The sequence below is a fragment of the Pinus tabuliformis genome, chromosome 1_1 (assembly GCF_031772625.1).
Source record: "Pinus tabuliformis cultivar Carrire ecotype Pingquan chromosome 1_1, CPIR1, whole genome shotgun sequence".
NCBI classification, from domain to species: Eukaryota; Viridiplantae; Streptophyta; class Pinopsida; order Pinales; family Pinaceae; genus Pinus; species Pinus tabuliformis.
In genome coordinates, this window is record NC_142297.1 from 626,214,385 (window position 1) to 626,220,369 (window position 5,985).

Here is a 5,985-nt window from a genome sequence, read left to right on the forward strand (position 1 = left end):
GGAGTCACAAATGAAGGATAAATCGACAAACGGATATAAAGTGACCCAAATAATCCCTTTCCAGAAGAGGTTGAAGAATGGTGTTTGCTTGATTTATAAACAAGGTACAATGTATTTTAGGAGAACGATGTGGGAATTTGAGGGCTAGGTTTATGGGATATGATTTGTGAAAGAGTTTCCCAATCCCTAAAATCCATATTGAAATTGGTATCCCAGGTGGTTCTTGAAGAATTGTCTTTTCAAAGGAGTGGGACCACATAGGACCAGGTGGACCCAACTTAGGTTAGGAGGTTAGAGTTTAGCATCAATGATGTTCCTAACCTAGACAAGGTGGGGGAAAGGATCAAGGAAAGAATATTCACTCAAAGGTGTTAAATTGATCTTATGAGGCACTAGACTTAGGGATGCTAGGGCAAAGTTTGGTCTCGAAGCTAGGGCTTGGATTTTCTCACAACTCCACCATTAGAATGACCTCAAATTTGGAGGAGGTCTTGAGGAGACACCATCGTAGGAGAGGCAAGGAGATCAAACCTTTTGGAGGTATAGTTTGTCGGTAAAATGATGCCCTAGGTGACCCAACTTGGCTAGGCCTAGAAAATTTTGAAAAGAAGTTGATTTTAGGTGACCACCTTTTGTTAGATTAGTGCCTTAGTCTTGGGAGAATGGAGTTTATGAAAAATATGAGCCAGGACCTTTGGTTCCTAGTCAAGGAGGCCTCAAGACTACTTCGCTAGCCTTCGAGGTCAAAGAGAAGCAATCTTACAACTCTTATACTTCGATATGCAAAAGGTGATGGCTTATCAAGATAAATTCGTTGATAGAATTACCACTAGGAGATTTCACTCACATTACGTGGCTCATACATTGAAAGATGTTATATAGAGACAAATTCTACAATTTAAGTAGTAAATGCATGCAACAATTAGCCCTAAAAATAGCGAAAATCCCAGTACAATGTATATGAAAAAATGAGCTTCAATCCAGAGAAGAGATCCAATCCAAAGTGATGATGAGCAAACTAGCTCATCTCACTTGCATTTATACACTAATGAGGAGTTTGAATTAGCGCCCTTGGCCTACATAAGCCCCAAAAATAAAATAATGTTCTAATACTAGCTTACAAATGAAAGAATAAGCCTCTCAAGAGGTCAAATAATAATCTATGGATGTTATAGGGCCCTCTAAGGGGCCTAATGAGGTCCATGGGTGCCATAATGAAGAGTAGGACCCTAAAAAGTGATGGGCAAGGGTCGACCCCCTATTCTCCAAACAATAAACCTATGGTGCTCCTAATGGGTGTGGGGGCACAATAATAACCTCATGGGCCTCCAAATGAGTCGAGGATGCCTATAGATCGTCTGCAATGGCTCTGATGATGGTGTAGGGGTTGCCATGTCATCTTACAACTCCTAGGTCAACTGCCAAGTGCATAGTACATCTATGGGGTTGGCTGGGAAAAAGTGAACCAGGTGCATCATCCTCGTCCAACGGGAGTATCTTGAGCATCTCTGATCATCCTTAGGGATCCATGGAGGCCCGTGGATCTCAACACACACCCTACGTGTATTGATTTAGTCCTCTGGAGGATTAGGACCCCATATAAGGAGACCAAACCCAAGATGGAAACCACCTGAAATCCTACATAAGATCTAATGCATCCCCTAGCATTCCAGTGCAAAAAGTCATTAGGGAAATAAAGTAAGTGAGGTTGCCAACCATTGACCACAGGTGGGGAGTTCATAATGGCCTGCCTTTCCATAATGGGCTTCAGGATGTGCCAATGTCTCCTAAACTCTAAATGGGGCTAACCAAGTATCGTATTAGGTGGTTTCTACTTCTAAAGAGGATAATATGTTCAAGGTACATCATTTAAAAGGTGGTGGCATGTGACAAATAGTTGAATAAAGTTGGGGGTGAGAAGGGGCAGCCTTGAGCCGCATGCTGGAATATACGGGTATCCAATAAAAAGGAATCCCACACTTGGGTTTATAATGTATAGGAGGGAGCAATCGTGGTACATGAGGTGCCTTGGCCTTGATTTTTCCACCCTTGTTTATATGCCTTTTGCCCCCTTATGATTTTCTTCGATTAAATGCTTGGCGCTCATGGGGTAAGAGTGTGATGCATGAGATATAGCAGTGGATACCCCTTTTTTAGGTTAGGGTGTTTCTTTGCGCACCAGGGGGTTGGGAAAATCATGGGTTCCTATATGATGAAAGAAGCTCATATAACCTATAGGAACCATGGTGATGGCCATGATGATGGGAATGTATTGGCTTTTTCCCATGTGCTAAATGTGTTTGTCCCGACCATCTTTTGCATTTTGTGGTAAAAAAAAAAAATCTCTTGAATGTGGCAAAATATGCTTTTATCTTTATTTTTAGCTGCATCAACCTCTGGGGCATCATTCCAAGCTTGACCCAAGGTGTGGGCAAGGAGAAGAGGTGAGCTAGCCCTATGTGGACCCAGTGGAGGAATGTGGACCCAAGTGGGAGAAATGATGAATGGGGTAATAATGAGTGGAAAGAGGATAATATATGTGGATATGTGAGTGGGACCACACAACCAAAATCAAGTTTTCCCATGAAGTACCATTCAAAGTTAATATCCAAAATGGGTATAGGGGACAAGAGCACAGACCTCACCCATTCTTTCCGTCGAATCCCCCCATTAATCCATGCCTAGAATTGTCCGTGATAAGCAGACTACAATACTCAAATACCAAATGACAAGGCATACCTTCAGGTGGTTGGCTCATGTGGTGGAGAAATGGCACAATGAGCTAGCTAGTGGCTGCAAGGGGGCTACTAGTTGAGGACCATCTTGGAGAAAAAATTGCTCCTAGGTATATCACCCAAAATGGTGGGTAATAGTTTGCATGCCTCACATTTGTATAACAACACTAGTGTTATGTGTTCCACGAGTGAAACAGTTTCCTCCCATCTACTTGGAGTCTCTTCATTGTGCATACATCCCAATTTATCTTATTATTGAAGTCTAGCCGAAATTCATTGACAATCCTTCTTTCGTTTTGATTTTATTGTTGGCCACACTTTTGGAAAACCCGCTATGGCCATTTGGTTGAGTATGGATGCAATGTGCTTTGCTTGAACCTATTAATGCAATGTAAGGAATTATTTTCCCCATTTCAAGTTACTTGCTTGAGCCCACCAATGCATTTTATAGTTGATGTTAGGCACTTGATCATTGATGCATTTTGTGTATCTACTACTTCTGGAAGATTATTTTCTCTACATTGATTTGAGTGGGCTTTTTCTCTCTGCAAGACTCATAAACTCTTTTGGCATATATAAATCACTATATCCCTTTGGTGTCAATTCCATGTACTTGTTTCTTCACCTGCAGCTCATTCCAAAATGTTTTGGCCCTTTGAATTTTTTTTAGTTATCCTCAACAACGCCTCTTGTCTTATTTTTAAAGACGTGTTCTGAAGTTTTATTACTTGCTTATAGATATTCAAGAGAGATATTCAACTTTGTTAGTAATAAAAAGTTTTTTAACATAGATGTAAAGATGGCCAAATCAACTTTGATTTGGATTTTTCCTAAAATGTTTGTCCTCAGACTTTGATATCTTTATGGAACAACTTTATTCCTTGTGGAATTTGATGTGCATCTTATTTTCTTTGTACAATTCCTTAGAACATAAGGAGTTGTATATCATTCCTTCTAAAAACGACTTGAATTCTTCTCTTGCAACTATTTTTCCAGTCTTCAAAGTTTTGACTTTGTCAAAGAAGCTCATCATTAATTGAAATTGATTCTTGTACCAATGCACTACAACCAACCTAAAAGAAAATAATAGAAAAAACAGAAAAACCTTCCACTAGCATCCTATGTTCGAACAAGCCTTTATAGCAACACAAACGATTTTGTCACAAGATGTTGAATAAAGAGCTTGCAAGATTAAAAAATTGAATCCTGTAAAGAACACAAAAAGTTTTACTGTAGTTGATCTCTATAAACTTTAAAAAAAAATCACAATTTACAACAACTGCTTTCACTCGTTAAATCCTTTTTTTTAAACCAATGTAGCTTTTGTAAATTGTTGGTAGGTTTGAAGGTGTCATTGTGTGTAACCTTGGCTTCCTTCCATACTTCAGTATATGTATGATATGTATGACCAACATAAGTGTTGGTACAAAAAAGTCAATATTCTTTTGTAATTTGCAAACTATTGGAATTTTTGGAATTTATGTAAAAATCTTATTTAAACAAATTTCCATAAATTCCTCATTATGCACTTTCTCGAAATGTTGTTTGTGTGTTACTCAAAGTTCTATATGGGTAAAAAACCATGTTGCAGAATCTTTATTTTAGCTTCAATTGAATGCAAATGTATTATAAAAAGTTCATATGAAAATAGGCTGCTATAGGAAATCATCAAAATTTTTGGTTCTACGAAGTTCTTGCAGTAACTTCTAGAATTGAACTTGCTTCCTCCTGAGGGCATAATTAGGTACTTTTAACACTTTGTTGCATGATGTGAGCTTTCTATACCTTGTTGATACTTTTTGCTTCACATAAATAGCTCCACTGATGGTGGTTCTTTTCTATATTGAAAGCACACATGTTCTATGAGTTGCATGAGTCCATAAATACCTCTGAGCATGGAACCACAACCAGTGTCCAATTACACCCATGCTTGACATTTTTTGTGTAGAAAACAAGAGGCATGTTGATCTCTAACTATACAATATACCCAAGCTTTCACCTCATCTAAGGAAGCATACTTAGTTAGTAGTAATTGTTGTTAAGAATTAGATAATGCTCTAGGAATAAGCTGAAAGTCTACTTTCCCAAGTGCAAGTTCTCTAGGGTGCCCTTTATTTTCTAGCTGAAAAGACCCATGCCATTATAACTTCTAGCAGTTAATTTCTCAATATCATACCTCCGCAACTTCGATTTAAAAAAAGAAAACTAAGTTGCTCTTCTCCATGAAAGGAATCCATGACAACTTTCAAGGAAACTAAATCTATTGTAGAGGCATAATACACCGGTGGTTATGTCTACTGGGGGAACCATACATGGGTGGTTATGTCTATTGGGGGAAATGGGTGTAATAGACATGGCAGAGTAATCAAGTTATTTGAAAAGAAAATCTTCCACCTAGTTATGAATATTGCATTCCTGTGTGCCCCTAAATACAGTTACAATGACCCTAATATTTTCTACCACACCCATAAATGCTTGAAGGAAATGTTCTACATCTACTATAAGATATTTCTCCAACTCAAAGAAGAATTTCTAATAGCATGGATGCAATATATTCCTCTTAAGGAAGGCTATGAGAAATATTTGCAAGAAAACTAAACCCCCATATGAGAACAAAACAATCCATGCTAATCATAACAATGGACTTCCTTTTATTTTATGAACTTCATTGCTCACTGCATTTTTTATGAAACAAGAAATAGGAAATAGAACCTTCCCAATGAGATGCTAGACAAGATGAAGAAGAGATGGATGAAGAGGTCCCCAAAAGGCAAGGTACCTATTCCTTAGACAAAAAGCCATGATGTATATTTATGGCTAGGATTTCTCCAAAGATCTGGTTAGTTCTTATTGGATATTGTATTGAGGAGTGACGAAGTCGGACAGTGGCCTTATTCTTGGTTGAGCTTAGTTCTCCAACTTACTTTTAGTAGGAAAATTCTCTTTTTCCCTATTGCTCACAGCTCCTCCATGGCTTCAATGGTTTTGTGCTTCGTTTAGGCTTCGTCGGTTTGGCAATTGTTGCGACATTTTTCTTTGGTTGTACTTTTGTTTATAATTTTAAACCATATGTGTATTTATGTTTAAAGAAATGAGAACGAGGTCAATGATCTATATGCATCTGCAAAATTTGGTTTTTCATTAGGAGAAACCCTTTTTGTGTAAGGTTGTTGTATCTGCAAGAGGGTATGCCTGTTTATTTATTTATTACTCGTTTGGTGTAAAAGTCCAAGAGATTTGTCATCAACTT